The 20784-nt window shown below is 28.0% G+C and overlaps 1 protein-coding gene and 1 long non-coding RNA gene across 4 annotated transcripts in view; one reads left to right on the top strand and one right to left on the bottom strand.

The window, feature by feature from the left end:
• The window catches only part of LOC126734834 (high affinity cAMP-specific and IBMX-insensitive 3',5'-cyclic phosphodiesterase 8), a 108683-nt gene that overhangs the window by 66122 nt on the left and 21777 nt on the right, over nt 1-20784 (bottom strand). The window contains exon 1 of one of the 3 annotated variants that reach the window (XM_050438603.1): nt 8015-8368. The exons of 1 other annotated variant lie outside the window; for it this stretch is intronic. The gene's annotated coding sequence lies outside the window, so the exon portion shown is untranslated. Of the gene's footprint in view, nt 1-8014; nt 8369-20784 lie in introns of those variants that run through there. One more of the 3 variants, XM_050438602.1, reaches the window with a different exon arrangement.
• The window catches only part of LOC126734852 (uncharacterized), a 93621-nt gene continuing 81181 nt past the window's right edge, over nt 8345-20784 (top strand). The window contains exon 1 of the long non-coding RNA XR_007660188.1: nt 8345-8508. This is a non-coding gene — a long non-coding RNA (uncharacterized LOC126734852). The remainder of the gene's footprint in view (nt 8509-20784) is intronic.

The raw sequence follows: 20784 nt of genomic DNA, 5'->3' as shown, positions 1-20784 counted from the left end.
GTGTAAATGTAATGTTTTACAACGTTTAAATCAACGTAAATATAATATCATTACGTAGAAATTTATGTAAGAATTAAGTAGACAATTTATGAAAAAAATATATTCATATCAACCACTAAATCAGTGTAAAAATCAATAACGTTTTTTTTAAATTTACAAGTTAACGTATACATACGTATAAATCAATGTCAAAAATTAAAAATTACACAAAATGCAATGAGTACATTTAATATTGTACAACGTTTAAATCAACGTACACATAATACCATTACGTAGAAATTTATGTAGGAATTTAGTAAACAATTTATGAAAAAAATACATTTAAAACAATTTTTTTTACCCATAATTATAATTCTTTGGTTCTAGTATTTCAGGCAGTTGATCCTATCAGGTTATATATCAGATTTTTCTTATTCAGTAAATTCAAACTAACTTCTTTCGGTTTCGAGTAATTCATTTTTTTATGCCAGGCAGTTGCGCAATACTTTTTTTTTAAATCAGGCGCTTTAGCCATGCAATTTTTTCCATGCAGTGCAGGTCCATTATTATTTTTGTATATTTCTTAAATTTTAGGTACAAGAATGATTGGTCCAGGTAGTTGAGCCCTAGATTTTTTTTCCAAGTCGTTCCATATTTTTAGGCAGTAAATTCCAAAAATATATTTTTTTTAATAGTGATTTTATAATTTTATTTTTCCAGGCAGTTGAATATTACATTTCAGGCAGTATAGACCTATAATTACAGTATTTTATAAATTTTAGGTGAATCAAAATGATATTTTATTATTCCAGGCAGTTAAGCTATAGATTTTTCTGGTTAAATTTCAGGCAGTTAACTAGATTCAGGTAAAAAAATTAAGGTCTACTAGTTTTTTAATTGCAACCAGTTGAGCCATAAATATTTTGGTATTTTAAATAATTTATCAATCTTATTCTTTCAGCATGTAAATTTTTAATTTCAGGCAATTGAGCCATTAATATTTTAAAAAATTTTAAGCAATCAATATTATAATTATATTAATCAATATTATAATATATATATATATTAATAATATCTTAGTTATATTTTTATTCAAGGCAGTTGAGATTCGACTTATTTTTTATTTAGGTCAATTAAATAATTTTATTATTTCAAATCCAGTTGAATTTTCCCTTTTTTCAGTGCAGGCAGTTGATCCTATAGGTTCTTTAACTATTAGGTAGTTTGGTAATGATTTTTTATCAGGCAGTAAATTTCTTTCGACTTTAAGTAATTAAGACCTAAATGGAGTTTTTATTTCAGGCAGTTAAACCGTGCAATTTTTTTCATGCAGTATAGACCTACATATATTTACAATTATTTTAAATTCTCTTCTAAATTTTAGGCTAAAGAATAGCTAATTCTCGGCGATTGAGCCATAGATTTTTTTTCGAGTTGTTGCCATATTTTTAGGCAGTAAATTCCAGAAAAAACATATTTTTTTTAATTTATAGTGATTTTATAATTTTATTATTCCAGGCAGTTGAGCCATAGATTTTTGGGTACATTTCAGGCAGTATAAAAGGGCAACTATAGATTCAGATTAGATTCCACATAGTGAGGCCTATTAATTTTTTAATTGCAAGCAATTGAACCATAAATATTTTGATATTTTAGGCAGTTTATCAATCTCATTATTTCAGGCTGTAAATTCTACCAAATTTACGTTCTTGGGATTTAAGTAGTTTTTTTAATTTGAAACAATTAGTATTTCAGGCAGATATTACCACTATTTTTTTTTCTTTTTTAATAATAAGAAGTTAAGTCATCAAGCCATTTATTTCTTATTCCAGGTAGTGAACTTTTAATTTTTTTTAAATTTGAAGCAATCAATATCTCAGGCTGTAAATACTACCAAATATTTTCGGATTTAAGTAGCTAAGTCATTAATTAACTTCATTTTTAATCTGGCAGTAGGAAGATTTCTCAGTTCATTTTCTTTTCAAATAAAACTATTCCTTATGTAGGGCGGACCTTTTTGTTTTTATTATCTTAGAAATCTATAAATATCCAACAGTTTAAATCAGTATAAAAAAAATTAAATCAAGTGAAAAAGATTTTTATAAACGTTGAGATTTAAAATTTCAAAATATTTCCATCCATAATCATATAAAAATCAGTGTAAAAATTACGTAAAAATCAATAAAAGAATCAATGTTTTTTTTTCAATCAATTTTACAAGTCAACGTATAAGGTGTTTTCAACACATGGAAATGAATGTAACAATTACATAAAAATTTATGACCAAATCAAATTCAAAGGCTGAAATCAAATAAAAATCGAAGTATATATTCAAAACTTACAAAACTTAAAACTTATACAAAAAATCAATATCAAAATTTCAGAATCATATGAAAATCAACGTAAAAACTATAAAAAAGTTATTGAAACTAAATTTGAATTTCACAACGTTGACATAAAAATCAATAAAAAATTAATATAAAGATTATATAAAGATTGAAGAAAAATTCAACCACTTTTTATATTACTTAAAAACTACTTGACAACATCTAAGTTAAAGTTAGCATGAACGACTAAATTAACGTAAAAAAACAGGAAATCAATGTGTAAAATTAAAAGTCAGAGTCGAAATGAATATAATCAATGGGTAAATTCAGAGGTCAGAATAATAAAAATTGCCAATAATAATAATAATAATAATAATTTATTTAAATAATTTTAATATACGAACATATAAGTCTCAAAAATTTTCCCATTGCAGTATATACTTTCAATAAAACACGACTTTATCTTATTGCTGAGGGTACGTTCTGGATAATTATTATGAATCACATGTTTTCCTTATATTTGGGTCACCTTATATATTAAATTTCCTATTAACAGAGCCCGTAATTCAATTTCTAGCGTCAGAAGCAAACGGAGAACTCGAAATTGAATATGACACAAAATAAATGATATAAACCCAGAATCGTAATCGTGCGGTTCAAATTACTTCCGAAGAAACTCTAGCTCGCACTAAAACTGAATTAACAAGAAAATGGGGAAAACTGTAATTTTCTTTTCTCGTTTAATTTAATTTTTTTTGTTCGTATAAAATAAAAATTTTGGCGTCATAAAACAATAATACAAATAAATTATAATATCTGAAAAAATCGTCATATATTATAATTTATTTGTTTTATATTTTTAATTTTATTCATAGTGTTAACAACTCAATTTTTTTTAAATGAAAAATATATTATTAACAAAACATGACCTTAGAAGTCTGGAAAATATAAAAAGTGATTTTTAATGCCTGAAATTTATCAAAAAGTAAAAAGTACCTCAAATGTCTAAAACTGGAAATTATAAGTACTAGAGAATTTAAAATAAATTTTTAGTTTTCTTCAGATTGTTCAGGCATACAGTTCAAAATTTTGAAAAAATAACTTTTGGAAAAATTGTTTTTAATTTTTGTCCTATTATTCAGGTATTGAAAATAATTTTTTTTAATTCCTTAAAACATTTTTATTTAAATTCATGTAATGCATTCATATAATGCACGAATTCGAAGATTCTAAAGTAATTTTTTAATATTTTCCAGGGATTTAAAATAGACTTTGAATTCTTCTGATTTTTTAATTTTATACCTGGTATTTAATTTGTAACTAATAAAAACTCGATTTAGGCTAATTCGTCCCGGCATTGTATCCAATTACTGAAAAATGACTGCAAAATTTATATTTATTAAAAGAATTTATTTAAAGCCATAGAATATGTTCTGAAAAATTACTTTTAATGCCTGGAAGAAATGGAAAATTATATTCAATTGTAGAAAACTGCAGGAAATTTACTAGAAAAATAACAAATCAATTTAAATCCCGCAAAATTACCTCAAATACAAGAAGTAATCGCTGAAGGACTAAGAACCTAAGAAATATTTCAAAAATGTTACAAATTTCTGGAATATAAAAAAATACCTCAAATGCCTAGAATAAAACTAAAAATTTATCTAGAAATCTAGAATAGGCCTGAAAAATTACTTTCAATTACATAACAGTCTGAATTTTAAGGAAAAACCTAATATTTTTTAATTTGATTTTAAATTACCTAATAACTTTAAATTAAAAGAGTAAATCCAATAATTTTTTGAAAAATCGGCAATTTACTTAACGGTTTTTTATCATTTCAACTATCACGTACATAAAAAAAAATAAAATCAGTCGAAAGAGCCTGGAATATGGGAAAAATTAACTTTTAAAGTGAAAAACATGTGATTTTATTTTAAATCCCCTTGAACTAAGAATTAGGAAAAATGGTTGAAATAACATAAAAAATTCGTTGAAATGCCTGGACAAACAAACAAAAAACAACGTGACTTCAATTGCCTGGAATAAAATAAAAAAATTCTTGAAGAATGTGGAACATGTCGTGAGAAATTACTTTCAAATGCGTCAATTTAATTTGTATTTTTTTTTCTTTATATTTTTAAATCTTAAATAATTTTTTTTTCTGCAATATGGAATAAAATTACAAATTACCACAAATTTTCGAGAAAGTTAAAGAGTTTTCACTTATTTGCGATAAAAAAATGGCTATGTAATTTTCGTAGTGATACGCGTTGCTTTCGAAAAATAAAATAGGGTTTTAACCTAAAAAATACTAGATCAATTAACTTGTAACCTTCTCCCATCGATAAACAATGAATGACTTTATAATAACAAGAAGTTGTAAGTTAATTGGTCTTGAATAAAATTTTTTATAAATTTTTAAAGTTTTACTAAAATAATTTTTGAACCATTTTTGGAAAAAAAAAACATAATTTACAAAATAATTGACTAATTAATTAACGATTTTCTACCGTCGATTAGCAATATTTTTTTTTATAACTACAAGAAGCTTCAAGTAAATTGCGCTTGATTTGGATTGTTTACAAATTTTTAAAGTTAGAATAAAATAATTTTTGGACTATTTTTGGAAAAAAAAATCATAATTAATATCAAGTAACTTACAACCTTCTCTCGTTGATAAAAAATTAACATCTAAATATTAACCAAAAGTTTCAAGTTAATTGGTCTTAGTTTGAATTTTTCATAAATTTTTCAATTTGGACTCCAGTAATTTTTTAACTCTTTTTGGGAAGAAAATCATAACTTAAAAATTAATAAACCAGTTAACTTGCAACTTTCTTCTATCAATTAGCAACAGAACTTTTTATAATCACGAAAAGCTTCAAGTCAACTGCACTTCATTTGAAATTTTTTATAAATTTTTCAATTTGGACTTAAATAATTTTTTAATTCTTTTTGGAAAAAAAATCATAACTTAAAAAATAATAAACCAGTTAAAGGTTCAAGTCAACTGCACTTAATTTGAATTTTTTATAAATTTTTATGGTTAGACTGAAATAATTTCTGGACTTTTTTTGGAAAAAAAAATCATAATTGAAAAACTAATAAACCAATTTTCCTACAAACTTCTTTTATCAACTAGTAATAGACCTTTTTATAATTTCAAGAAGCTTTAAGTAAACTGCACTTAATTTAAATTTTTTATAAATTTTTTAAGATAAAATAATTTTTTTTTGGACTATTTTTGTAAAAAGAAATCATAACTTAAAAAATAATGAACCAGTTAACTTGCAACTTTCGTCTATCAATTATCAATAAATCTTTTTATAATTACAAGAAGAGTGTACAATGAAAAATATCCACCGGAGCAGTTGTACATAGAAAAACATCATTAATAAATAAATAAATTATGAAAAAAAATTGTTTGCATTTAAGCAACGTTACCAAAATGTCCAAGTCGTACTTAGAAAACAGGAAAAATATCGACTATTTTCATGTTATGAAAAAAATGTATTTTTTTTTTTGAAAATTAACAATTTATTTACAAAAATGTTTTTTTTTTTCTAATATCTCCATAATAATTATTGCATTTTTTTAAATATAATTTTAATTTAATTTGTATCTTTTAAATATTAAATATTAAATAATTTATATTTTTTAAAAAAAATCAATTTTAGCTGAAATGCCTGGCAGATGACCCCGAAAGCCAGAAAAAAATCAGGGATTAGTTTAAATAATGTAAGATGACTTAAAAGGCTGGAAACCGAATATGTTTTTTTAAATTACTGACGAAGGCTTAATATCTGAAAATATTGCAAATTCCTGAAACACAAACGTGACCAAAAATGCCTGGAATAAAAAATAAGAATGTCCAAAAATCTGCAACGTTCAGAAATTAATTAAAATGTTGCCCAAAATTTCTTGAAAAACTGAATTGTTTTAGATTGAATGAGAATCCTGATTTCTTTTAAGAATTATACAACAAAAACCTGACTTTATTTGCCTGGAATAAAATAAATAATTTCTTAAAGAATTTGGAACATGTCCAGAGAAATTACTTTCAAATGCGTAAGTTAGAAAATTAGCAATTTGTTCTGAGAAAATGTAGTGTTAATTTAATTTGTATTTTTTTTCATTATTTTTTAACCTTTATTAATTTTTTTTCTGCAATATGGAATAAAATTAAGAATTACCACAAACGCGTGAAAAATATTTGGAAAACATGAGAACAGAAAATAATTTTTTTTTTAAATAATAATTTATAAAAAAAAATTTTTTTTTGCAAATATCTCCATAATAATTGCGTTTTTTAAAATATAATTTTAATCTAATTTGTAGCTTTTAAATGTTAAATAATTTTTTTTTAAATTTACTTTTAGCTGAAATGCCTGGCAGATGACCCCGAAAGCCAGGAAAACATGAGGGATTAGTTTAAATAGTGTAAAATGACCTAAAAAAAAATTGAAAAACATGGAAGTTTATTTTAATTCCTTATGAATTAAAAAATTAGGAGAAATATTTAAAATTAAATAAAAAAATCGTTAAAATTCCTGAAAACAAACAAAAGAAATGTGACTTCAATTGCCTGGAATAAAATAAATAATTTCTTAAAGAATCTGGAACATGTCCAGAGAAATTACTTTCAAATGCGTAAGTTAGAAAATTAGCAATTTGTTCTGAGAAAATGTAGTCTTAATTTAATTTGTATTTTTTTTCATTATTTTTCAACCTTTATTAATTTTTTTTCTGCAATATGGAATAAAATTAGGAATTACCACAAACGCGTGAAAAATATTTGGAAAACATGAGAACAGAAAATAATTTTTTTTTTAAATAATAATTTATAAAAAAAAATTTTTTTTTGCAAATATCTCCATAATAATTGCGTTTTTTAAAATAAAATTTTAATCTAATTTGTAGCTTTTAAATGTTAAATATTTTTTTTTTAAATTCACTTTTAGCTAAAATGCCTGGCAGATGACCCCGAAAGCCAGAAAAACATGAGGGATTAGTTTAAATAATGTAAAATAACCTAAAAGGCTTGAAATCGAATATGTTTTTTAAAACACTGATGAAGACTAAAAACCCGAAAATATTGCAAATTTCTGGCACACAAACGTAACCAAAAATGCCTGGAATAAAAATAAGAATGTATCCAAAAATCTGCAACATTCAAAAATTACTTATAAAGCCCAAAATTTATTGAAAAACTGAATTGAAGGTTAGTATGAATGAGAATTCTTAGTACTTCAAACATTTTAAAGAATCATACAACAAAAAAACCTGACTTTAATTGCCTGGAATAAAATAAATAATTTCTTGAAGAATCTGAAACACTTCCTGAGAATTTTCTTTCAAATGCGTTAGTTAATTAATAATAATTTAATAGAATAAAATAATAAATTACCACAAATGGGTGGAAAATATTTTGAAAACATGACAACAACAGAAAATGATTTTTTTTAATATCTGATACTTTTTTTTTGAAAATTATTAATTTATTTAAAAAACAACGTTTTTCTGTAAATGTCTCCATAATAATTGCATTTTTTAAAATATAATTTGAATTGAAGGTTAGATTGAATAAAACCCCTATTTCTTCAAACATTTTAAGAATTATTTAAAACATCTCAATCGCAATAACTTAACAAACCAGTAGCGCATTAATTCCAAAAAAAATGCCCCAAGAGGTGTATTTTATTACCAGTCCAAGCAAGCCAATAACACGCGATTCCCGCACGTAATCCAACAATCACCAACAACACCAATTCACTTTAAAAAAAAAACAAAATCATCGTTTTTTCACCATTTCAACCATCACGACGTACACGACAACTGAAATATTTGCTGCGTGCGAATGAACATCCATAAAATCGTCTACGTGCAGTCAACACCAAAAAAAAAAACAAATAAAACGACTTTTGGGTAGTATATTATAATACAAATAATAATAACTAAGATTAGATATGGAATGTATGTTGTATGTAACCAGCGAGAGAGAGAACGTCCCGGTGACGTAACGCGCACAACGTCAGTGCGTGCGTTGTTACTGCGGTGCCGTCGCGTATATACTGAACCGAAGATCTTGATTTAGTTTTGTGCTGTCGTAAGCAGGAAAATTATTTAAAACAGCAGAAATGGAGGAAGAATAAAGAAACAATAAGACGGATTAGCATGCAGGAGTGGTTTTTCTAAACCAGTTAAGTAGCCGTGATTCGTTTTCGAGGTCTAACTATTGTGTCCGTCGTGCATGTTAATCTTTTTTGTACGTTATTGATTTCGCTTTTGATTGTTAATCAAAAAGTCTTAAAAAAAAAGAATGATGGTTTACATTAACCAACTTATTAAAACGGATTGGCGCCAAATTTGATTTTTGCTCTATTATACCGTGCGCTTAAAATTTGTGGGAAATTTGAAGGCAAATTGAAAAAGTGTTAAGTTGGGACTTTTTTTTGTAATAATATTAAATAAAGTTTAATTTAATTTATTCAACAAATATAAATATATGTACGGGGTGTCCCAAATTCGAGGGTGGCCATTAGGATCTCGGAAACCGTAAGAGTTACGGGGTCGGTTAAATGGAGGCAAAGTTGCGCAGTTTGGAGCTTAATAAAATGACGTTTAAAAAATTTTAAAATTCTAGGAGTTATCCGAAAAAAAATCGAAAATTGTCAATATCGTTTTTACCTACTACCGACTTTATTTAAAGAGATATCGACAAACTAAAAACAATTTTTTATTGCCACTTTCTTGCTATAATATGACGCAAAAAAAAATCTGACGTTTCGTTTTTTTTTTCGATCATCGTCAACTTTATTTTTTCTTATTGGATTTTTTTAATTTTAAAAAAGTATTTTTAATTGCCTTTAAAATGAGGTATCGCACTTGCATGTCCGATTACTCCTTCTAGTACTTCCCATAAGAACTCCATGAGTGCAAGAGAGGAAGATATATCAATGGGATTTCCAAATAAATTGATTTTAAATAAACTGAAGGTATAAAATACTCTGTATTTGATACAGTTTTTTTTTTAAACAAGCACTGGATCAAGCACCCTCTGATAAATCGGACAATAGCAAGCTCTTAGTGTATTTCTACTTAATATTCAGTCCTTAAGACACAAAACTAATGATCTATTTCTTTTCTTGGAAGAGCTAAATTTTCCAGAAATTGTTGCTATAACTGAACATTTATTAAACATAGACGAACCTGTCTTTATTAAAAATTACACTACAATAGCAAGATTTAACAGAAGTGATTTATCCCATGGAGGTACTATGATAACGTCTACAATCCCCGATTTTTCACCAGTAACTAAGTTTGATAACTAATTATCTGAAAAAGTTTTTGAATTTTCCATCGTTCACCATAAGTTATATGACTTCTATATTGTTATTTGTGTTTATAGAACACCTGACGCTGATGTACGGACTTTCTGTCTAAAACTTCTAAGCTTGCTAGAATCCATGCCTCTAAAAAGTAAATTAATTTTGTGTGGAGAAAACAGAGATAAACCACGTCCGGTAATAGTGAAATTTGCCGATTATCACAAAAAAATCAATATTTTAAAAAACAAGAGGAACCTCAAAGGCACTAAAATTGGTTTGATGGAAGAATTAACGAAGTCAAGACTTTTTTTGTATAAAACTGCTCAGGAGAAGGTTGACTTGAAAAGGGTTTTCACAAGGGATGGAAGTGTATTCATTAGAATGGAAGATGGAAAAAATCACCGAATTAAAGATCTGGAAGACTTTACTGGAGATGCCTATAATTAGGGAATTTTTCTTTTAAATATATTATTACCTTTTTATTACGCGAGCGAATGCAAACATTCTTAATAGTTTATTTTTTTTCAATATCTGGTTGTTGATACAAGTTCTTTTTCCTGGGGAAAATTATATATTTTGTTTCTACTGTCTTCATTATTGTTATTATCTTGTTTCTAGGTAATTTTTTATGTTAAATTTTTTGGGAGCGATAGAGGAGAGCGAGGGGTATGAGACACCATATTTGGGGACGGCTGGAGAGGTAAAAGAGTTCATTAAGGGCGAGGACAAGTTAAAAATAATTCACTTAAATGTCAGAAGCTTGAGAAAGAATTTTGATAAACTGGCGCTATTAATTGAGTCAATTAAGCCTGAAAATATCGATGTTTTAGTTTTATCGGAGACCTTTTGTTTGGAGGAGGATGAAGTAAGTCTTTTTAATCTACCCAATTTTAATTTAATCTATAATAATTCCCAATTTAATAAGAATGATGGCCTAGTTGTATACATTAAAAATAATATAAAATATTTAACAAACATAATATCTTTTTCTGAAACAAGATGTATACAAGTAGGCATGAAAATGGATAGTGTTTTTTATTTGCATGACTTGTTGTTATAGACCTCCCTCAACTAATTTAGATGTTTTTTTAAACGACTTAGAGCAATATCTTGGCACTTTAGGTAATCATCACTTATATTTATTGGCGATATAAACATTAATATTTTAGACCGAGTCTCTTTAAAAACCACGGAATATATAAATTTAATGAACGAAAATGGTCTTTTTTCTTGTGTAAACAAGGCTACCCGCGTGACTGCAGTGTCATCAAGCTGCATAGATCACATATTTTTGCGTTACGACAAACAATTAATATCTAAACCAACTCCATTTATATTTCAAACCGATATTACTGATCATTACTTAATAGGTTTAACTTCTAATATAAAATTAGGTAAGACAGTAAATAAACCAGCACAACAAAATATTAAAAAAATAAACTACGAAAAACTAAAATTGCAACTGTCTCAAGAGAAGTGGGCAGACTGTATCACCTTGGACAATGCTCAGCAGGCCTATGAAAAATTTATGTTTACTCTGGAAAACCATATCAAAAATGCACAACTAATTTCACTGTCAAAAAAAATTTAAAAGGCTCAAACCTTGGATTTCTTCGGGATTAATTAACTCTATCAAACATCGAGATGCTTTAAAACAACAATTGTTAAAAAATTTTACCATCGAGAGAGAGGAACAGTATAAAAAATACAGAAACTTTTTACATAAATTAATTCAAAAAACTAAATTTCAGTATTATAAAACTCAAATACAGGATGCAGGCAAAAATTACAAAAAGGTGTGGAAAATTATTAGCGAAGCGACAAATAAAAATAATGAAAAAGAGGTGATAACAATTAAAGATGAAACCGGCAATATTGTAACAAATAAAGAACAAACCTCTAATCTTTTTAATAACTTCTTTTCAAAAATTGGAGAAACAATGGCAAATAACATTATTTCAAAAAATCAACGCAATAACGACAATAAAAATAATATAGATAAAACTCTCTTTTTAGGAGCAGTAAATAACAAAGAACTTATAATGCACATTAACTCCTTAAAAACAGATTCATCTCCTGGCGAGGATGGTATAACTGTTAGATTAATTAAAACAATTCATGTATATATTTTAGATCCCTTAGCACATATAATTAACTTAATCTTTAAGACATCTAAGATCCCTATAGAGTGGAAAAATGCTATAGTAATTCCAATTTTTAAAAACGGCGATCCATATCAAATGACAAACTACAGGCCCATATCTCTACTAAGTAACTTTTCAAAAATATGGGAAAAATGTGTCAAGACTCGCCTAATTTCATTTTTTGAATCACAAAATATAATTTTTAATGCACAATTTGGTTTTAGATCTAATAAAAGCACCGACGATGCAATATTTTTTTGGTTTAAAAAAATTATGTCAGATATGCAAGAAAATAAGAAATGTCTTACAGTATATACGGACTTTGCAAAGGCTTTCGATACAGTCTCCCATACCTTGCTGTTAAATAAATTAGAAAATGTTGGAGTAAGAGGTCAAGCTCTGGAGCTTTTTAGATTCTACTTGGAAAATCGAGTGCAAAAAGTGCGATGTAATGATATCCTAAGTAGTGATATGGTTGTAAATACTGGAGTTCCTCAAGGGACAGTCCTGGGTCCAATTTTATTCTTAATCTATATTAATGATTTGGGAAAATTACTACAAGATAGTTCGGTTATTTGCTACGCCGATGATACTGCAGTCACATTCACAGACAGCTGGGATGGTGTATACTCGAAAGCAGAGCAAGGCCTTTATGTAATTCAAAACTGGATAAATGAAAACAAAATCACCCTAAATATAACAAAGACCAAATTTATAGCTTTCTCTTTGACAACTAGTGATCAACCTAAAAAAAGTAATATTGAAATTCACAACCCAACTTGTAATTTATTAAATAACAACTGTCCTTGTCCTTGCATACAAAAAGTTAATAAAATTAAATACCTAGGTTTATACATTGACCAGTATCTACGCTGGAATGAACATGCTTTTGAAACGTCCAAAAAACTTAGAAAACTTTATTATAAATTTTATCAGCTTCGTAATATTTAAGATAAAAAAACACTGAAAACACTAAAAATAGTATATACTTCACTAGTAGAATCAATTTTAAGATATTGCTTAGTAATTTGGGGTGGTCTGAATGATAATGCCATGCGAATGTTAGAGGCATGCCAAAATAAAATACTTAAGATTATCCTAAGCAAAAGCAATCAATATCCTACAATCAACCTTTATTCGGAACTAAATGTACTAAATTTAAGAGGATTGTTTGTGAGTGCACGTCTTTGTTACTACAGAAAGGTTAAAGATATTTTTAGGGAACTAGACCATCAGTATTATACTCGTCCTAAAACAAACAAGGATTTGCAATCGCACTTTTTCAGCAAATTACACTTGCAAAGAAATATGCTGTTTCTACTTCCCAAATTTCTTAAGCTTCTGCCCACAGGCCTAAGGTCTAAAGTCGAAGTAAATAAGCATAGAAAAGGTTTAAATTTTGAGATAAAAAACTTCGTCATTTACCATTACGAACACTTTAAAAGATTAATGTAAAAAAAAAAGAACGAAACGCAGTAGATAAATGTGTATTACACTATAAAAATAATATTAGAAGAACAGAAAGACTCTTCTTCCAATGCTTCTCTCGTTTCTGCTGTTTCATTCCAGGTTGTTTTGTCTCCTTGTCTCCTCTCTTGCGCTTTTCTTTATAGGAATTATTTCTTTTGTATATAGATGGAATTAACTATTTTGGGGCATATTAGCATGTATTATATAGATTATTTTAATGTTATGATATGGTTTCATTTTAATTATTTATACTTAATAGCAGAAAACTGCCACACAGGTCGAGGGATGGGAAATTTCGATACAGGCCAAGCTAACGGTCTAGTGAAATGTTCCATTCCGTGATAGACGCTACAATAATATTAAGGTAATTTTGTTAATGGGATATTGTACCAATATAGACTATTGTATTGCTGTCTATTTGCTATTGAATGATTTATATTTTGTAAAATTGAATTAATATATTGTATTGTATTGTATATTGTATTGTGGCGACCTCAATATTGACTACGACTACTCCAGTGTGTGTTACTCAAGAATCTCTTCAGTCTATTTTCGATTCGATGGGTTTTTTAATGCATGTAAATTCACCAACCAGAATTACTAAAAATAGTTCCAGCACCATTGACTATATCGTGTCATCTTTTACTCTGAACTTCGTTGATTGTACTGTTCTCAATTCAGGTTTTTCTGACCATGAAGCTGTATTGGCCAGATTTACTATTGACACTTTAAGCAAAAATAATTTTTGTAAATTAGGCCGTATTTTTGGTAAAAATTTTTTATTGAAGTTCAAGAATCTATGCCAAACAGCTGACTGGGGTCTTATATCTGATGATATCGACGGTGAGTTTTCTAGATTTGTAAAGACCTTGTGGAGTATTGCGAATAAGTCCTTTCCTTATAGACCCATCAAAATTAAGCATCATAAACCCTGGTCCACTAAAGGCTTACGCGTGTCTGCAAGGAACATGCGCTCTTTATCATACCTAAAAAAATTTTCGGACAGCATATTTTTTCATAATTATGTAAGGCTATACAGGAAATTGTATCGAAAAGCAATAAAAGCCGCAAAAGATATTTATTATAATAACAGGCTGGCTAATTCTGTTAACGCTGCTAAAGAAACATGGTCTATTGTTAACGAATTAAGAAATAAGCCTTCTTCGACTCGCACTATCCTCTCTTCACCTGAGGATCTTAACGATTACTTTGTAAACGTGGTTAAAAACCTAACCACTTTCATATCTCTCTAATGTAAACTTACATAGTTTCTTTTTTACCCCTGTACTAATATAATAACAGAGCTTCAAAGTACAATAAATGAAATAAGAAACAAATTATCATCTGGTACAGATGGTCTTACTCTGAAAATGTTCTCAAATCTGCCTGATAACATCTTAAACCATCTGAGAAACCTAATTAACAAATCATTTCAAAATGAGGTCTTTCCTAACTGCCTTAAGAGTGCAATAATTATTCTCTTGCATAAAGGAGGAGATAAAGAGCAAGCTTCAAATTATCGTCCAATCGCTTTCCTTCCAACATTATCGAAGATCATAGAAAGATTGATACTCCCCATCAATTTGGCTTCTTGGGTAATAAATGCACTAATGATGCTATGTTCTCCCTTTTTAACAGTGTTTACTCCAGTATAAACAATCATCATTCAACAGCAACTATCTTCTGTGATTTCTTCAAGGCTTTTGATTGTGTAAACCATACTATCTTAAGTCCTATTTTAGCTACAGAAGTCAGCTTGTAAAGGTTGATACGACCATGTCATCTGTGAAATTTTTGGGACTTATTGTTGACAGCTCTTTGAAGTGGGAATTACATATCAATGTTTTATCTAAACAGTTCAACTTGTTTTGCCATAAGATCAGTTTCCAGGGAATTAAATCTTTCGTCATCAAGAACAGTGTATTATGCCCTTTTTGAGTCCCATCTTCGTTACGCCCTTCCATTCTGGGGCACATGTTGTGTGACTCAGTTTGAGCGCATTTTTAAACTACAAAACAGAACGGTTCGCTATTTACTAGGACTTGATCGGCGAGCTCACTGCCAAGAAATGTTTAAAAGATTTAAAATATTAACTCTTCCATCTTTATTCATTCTTGAATCTATTTGCTTGGTTTGCAAGCATATATCAGAAATTCCTAATAGACCATCTCGCAATTATCCACTTCGAAACGCAGAGCATGATCTTTATGTGCCAATCCCAAGGTCAGAATTAATAAAAAGCTCTATTCTTTACGGAGCTAAAAAAATGCACAATCATCTGCCTTTAGAAATTAAATCGCTGACATCTTTTCCTTGATTTAGCAATGCTTTGAAGTCATATTTACTGAAGAGAGTTTTATATGCAGTAGATGATTTTTTTTTTAATAGTTATTTTTGAGTATCATGCACGCACTGGCTAATTATTCAATCTTTTACGATGTAGAATAGCAATATTTTTAAATTTTTTATGACTTTTTAAACATTGTATTAATATTTTTGACTATTTTTGTTACTTTTTTATTTTACTTTCTTGTTACTATTTTTATTTACTTTCCTATTTTCTTACTTTTTACATTTAGTATAAGAAATTTGACCAGGTACATTTATGTCTTTTGTACCCAGTTTTGTATATATTTATTTAGTACTTGTATTTTGGTTTCTATATTTGTGTGTTTTGCTTTTTATGTATAGTTTTGTCTACAAAATTTTTTAAATTTTGTACAAAAAATGTTCTACAAAATTTTTAAAAAAATCCCATTGAGTGCTTATGGGAAGTACTAGAAGGAGAAATCGGAAATGCAAGTGTGATACCTCATTTTAAAGGCAATTAAACATACTTTTTAAAAATGAGAAAATCCAATATGACACCCATACGAAAAAATAAAGTTGATGATGATCGAAAAAAAACGAAACGTTGGATTATTATTTTTTTGCGTCATGTTGCAGAGCATAAAAAGTGGCAATGAAAAACTGTTTTTAGTTTTCGATATCTCTTTAAATAAAGTCGGTAGAAGGTAAAAATGATTTTGACAAATTTCGTTTTTTTTCGGATAAATCCGAAAGTATCCGGAATTTTAAAATTTTTTAAACGTAATTTTATTAAGCGCAACTTTGCCTCTATTTACCCGACCACGTAACTCTTACGGTTTCCGAGATTCCAATGGTCACCCTTGAATTTGGGACAGCCTGTACATATTAACAAAATATAATATACATTTTTTACCACTATTCCTACAATTTTAACTGTACACGCACCTGTATTGTGCATGTTTGTGCAAATAAATCTTTATCTACTCAAATAAATGTAAGTACCTATATTTTAATTCTTTTTACTCTAAAAAAATAATAATATATTTTTTTAAGACAATGGAGCCATACTATAGCTCTTTCCAAAAAAAAAAGAAAAATAGCTAAAATACATGTCGGAGAGTCAGTATTATTATTTTCGGCGGACATGTTCGTTATAAGTAAAACTCGTAATTCATGAAAACACACTTAATTACGTCAGTATAAAGTACCGTCGCGAATAAAATAAAAGAACTAGTGATCCGAAGCCGGTCTCTCTATCATCAGTTTATAATTTCCCTACATAATACAAATTATAATATTTTTTATCATACTCACACCATACATTAAAAGACCATATTCTTATACATATACATATCTACTAATAATATAAAAAACAAAAAAATTAAAAAACTTCCAAAAACATAGTTTCGTTAATAAATAAGCGGTCTTTAAGTAAGAAAATAAATTTTTTTCCTCGTTGGGATATTTCTCATATCATTTGGTATCATATTAAAGCGTTTGGGACCTAAATAAGTGACAAATCTTTGGTTTATTCTTTTCTTTGATGGAGGTATGTTCAGCATTTGGCTCGTTAACATTCTGGTCTGGTAGTTATATCTTACAATATTACTTTTTATTTTTGGAGTTGCATACCTCCATTATATACAAAGATCTTTACATTCAAAATCTCTGGTAAGTAGAGTAGGGAAGTCGAATATAGTCTAAATTTTTAAGAGTATTTTAACTATATAATTTTGAACTATTTGAGGTGGCTAAAAGTTACTTGCATACATTTCTCCCCATACCAAAATACCATATCTTAAGATGGACTCAAACAGACTTTTGTAAACCATTATCAAGAGTTTTTTTATCTATTATCATAATTATATTATTATGGCATTTTCGGGTTCACTTTTGTAATAATTTTACTTACGTATTTCAGGCTTGTTAAGTAATATTTTGTTTTGTCTTTCAAGAAATTAATTTTATAATTTTTTTAAGGCTTCATTTAAGGCATTTAGGGCTTAAAAAAATCGTCAAAAAAGGCATTCATTTTTTCGCAAAAAGGGAATAGCTAAGGGGTAATTGCTTATAATTACGAATTTAATAAAAATACCTGGACTGCTAATGCAAATGGCCACCATGAGCAAAAATAACCGCTGCCTGGTGACCGTCATTTTTATAGAAGTTGTGTCCTTTTGATGTTGGTCACTATGAACATTATCAGTGTCAAGATATATTAAATAAAGGTAACCTAGAAAATGAAAAATCCCATACAAAAAAAATTGTAAAATTTCAGGTAGTATTTACAAAAAAATATATATTACAATCTTTGGTTTATATATGTTTATAAAAATAAGCTTTCGTAAAAACAAATTTGACCCAATAGTATTATATAATTTACCATTTTTAAGAAAACTTAATCAGAATTAATTAACATCTTAATTACAATTTTTTCTACAAACATCTTTTTTAACACCCTGTACTTTTTTTAAAAAACGCTTAAATAGGTGTCTAGTCAAATTGTTTGGGGAAAGTAAAATACGAATTTTTATATTGAGTATTTTTTGATATATACAGTATTGTGCAAAAAGATAGCAACATTGAACGTTCCTGTTATATATTTTTTAGTATCTATTTTATAAGTAAGGTTTATATAGTATTTACAAGAATGGTTAGAGCCTGTTTATATTTTCATATTATCATATTTTTTTGTATCATAATAAATAAAACACCAAATTGTTTTATGCAAATTTATTATTCAAAAATATAGCAACAAAAAATAGTTTTTATTCTAAAAAAATATAACCCAACTAAATTAAAATCAATTCAATATTTCGTGTAGTACCCCTTCTCCTTTATAACATCTACACATCGTCTTGGCATAGACTCAATTAATTTCATAATATAGTCATTGTTCACTTCTTTTCAAGCCTTTTCCACTATTACAAAGAGAATATTTGTATTAGAGCATGTTAGGTGCCTGATTTTGGTGTCAATGTAATGCCATAAATTCTCTATAGGGTTTAGGTCTGGCGATTCAGATGGCCAGACCATTACATTTATTTTTTCATCGGATAGCCACCTCTTAACAAATTGAGAAGCATGTTTTGGATCGTTGTCATGCTGAAATATGGCTGTTACTGGCATGACTTCATCCATATATGGCACTAAATGTGTTTGCGCAATGTCTTTGTACATGAAACGATCCATTTTGCCCACTATTCTTACTATGGGTCCCATGCCACGAGCCGAGAAACATCCCCATACAAGAATATTTCGCCCTCCATGTTTAACTATAGGGCAAATGTACTTTTTGTTTAATCTTCGTTCACTGGGGGTCTGACGTGCATCACTCCATCAGTCCTGAATAAATTATATTTAGATTCATCACTAAATACGACTTTCTTCCAATCAGCTACAGACCAGTGGACATGAGATTGGGCAAAGTGAAAACGAGCCTTGGCGTTCTTCTTTGAGAGTAACGGTTTTTTGGCGGGACGACGAGCAGGTAAGTTGGCATCAAGTAATCTTCTCCTTACGGTACTGGAACTGAGGTTTACTCCTCCACCCTCTTTTAATTTTGCTAAAATTTGGGAAGAAGACAAAAAAGGATTTTCTTTGGAAATTCATAGCAGCTGCCTATCCATCCTCAAATTTGTTTTTCTGGGTCTACCAGGAATGGGCGCCGGTGCAGCTGTTCCAGTAAGGCGAAATTTTTTGCAAACTCTGGATACGATTTACCTGTGAAGCCGTAAGCTTCTTGCTATGTCACTCTGCCTAACTCCATTTTCGTAATGCTCCACAATAATTTTTCTTACATCACCAGATACGGTTTTTGAGCGACCCATTTTAAGTTAATTCTGAGATTTAAAAATAACAACTTTACAGCAGGTAAATCGATATTTAACTGATAAAATAAATGCGAAACAAGAATGTTGCTATATTTATGCACATTGTCTAAATAAACAAACATGAAGTTTCTTACTCTGCATTGGCATTCTTATGATATCTCGGTATATTTATAAATAATACAGAGGTGTGTACTTAAAAGTAAAGAAATAATATGGAATAAATAAAGGAGTAAATAATATTTTTGAAAACATCGCTTGTTGCTATATTTATGCACAATACTATAGGTAGTTTGTAGAAATCTTGTAAAAAAAATTTTTTTGCATAAATTAATTGTTTTTTCGCAACACCCTGTACATTTATTGAAAAATGCTAAAATATCTGTCTAGTCAATTTGTTGAAACACGTTTTTAGTCGAATTAAGTAAGGAATGTGAACACAAATTTTCAAATTTATATTTGGTGTGTTTTATGAGTTATAGGCAATTAGTGAGCATTTTGAAAAAAAAATAAATTTTCTCCAAAACTCAATTTCTCTCGCAAGACCCTGTATATTTATTGGAAATACTGAATAAGTTTTTATTGAAATTGTTGCAGGAATGCATCTTCCAATTTTCAAATTCGTATTTAGAGTGTTTTTTGAGTTATAAACAATTAGTGGAAATTTAAATGAAAAAAATTTTTCCTACAAAAACAATTTTTGTAAATTTTTTGGAAATTGGTAAAATATGTTTTTAGTTAAATTGTATAAGGAATTCGTATGCAAATTTTAAATTTTTTATTTTAAGTAGTTTCTGAGATATAGCAATTTGTATACAACCCAATATTTTGAAGAAAAATTGAGCATTTTAAGCTATTTTCTGGATTTTTCAGGTAGTTTGGATAGCCTGGAAAAAAAGTTCCTGAGAATAGAATAGACATTTTGCAGAAATACCAGAAAAATTGTTTTAATTGCTGCTAATAATTTTTAATTTTAAAAATAATTATTTTAGTTTCCAGGCAGTTCAAGCTTAAAACATACAGATTCCAAAAAGTGGAAATTGACTTTAATTGTTCAAAGAAAAATCCACATTTTTGACAAATTAAAACAACTTCAATTGAAGTATTTTTTTTATTTTCCAGGCATTTGAAACACAAACAAGGTTCGTTTCGATAATTTCAAAATGTCTGCAACTGTCTGGATTTTTTTTAATTTTTCAAGTAGTCGAAGTAAAAGATATCCATATTTTCAGAAAAATATTAAGTATTTTTTTATTATTTTTCAGGCACCTGAAGAACCACTTGAAATTAAAAAAAAATGGTTTTAAGAAAAACAGTTTCCAAAAAAAAGAAAAATTACTTCAATTACCTAAAAAGGATTTTTTTTTAATTTTTTAGGCATTTAAAGCATAAA

This window comes from Anthonomus grandis, chromosome 4 (assembly GCF_022605725.1).
Source record: "Anthonomus grandis grandis chromosome 4, icAntGran1.3, whole genome shotgun sequence".
In the NCBI taxonomy this organism is placed as follows: domain Eukaryota; kingdom Metazoa; phylum Arthropoda; class Insecta; order Coleoptera; family Curculionidae; genus Anthonomus; species Anthonomus grandis.
The sequence above is the reverse complement of the archived record's forward strand: the minus strand, read 5'-3'. Positions and strand labels throughout refer to the sequence as shown.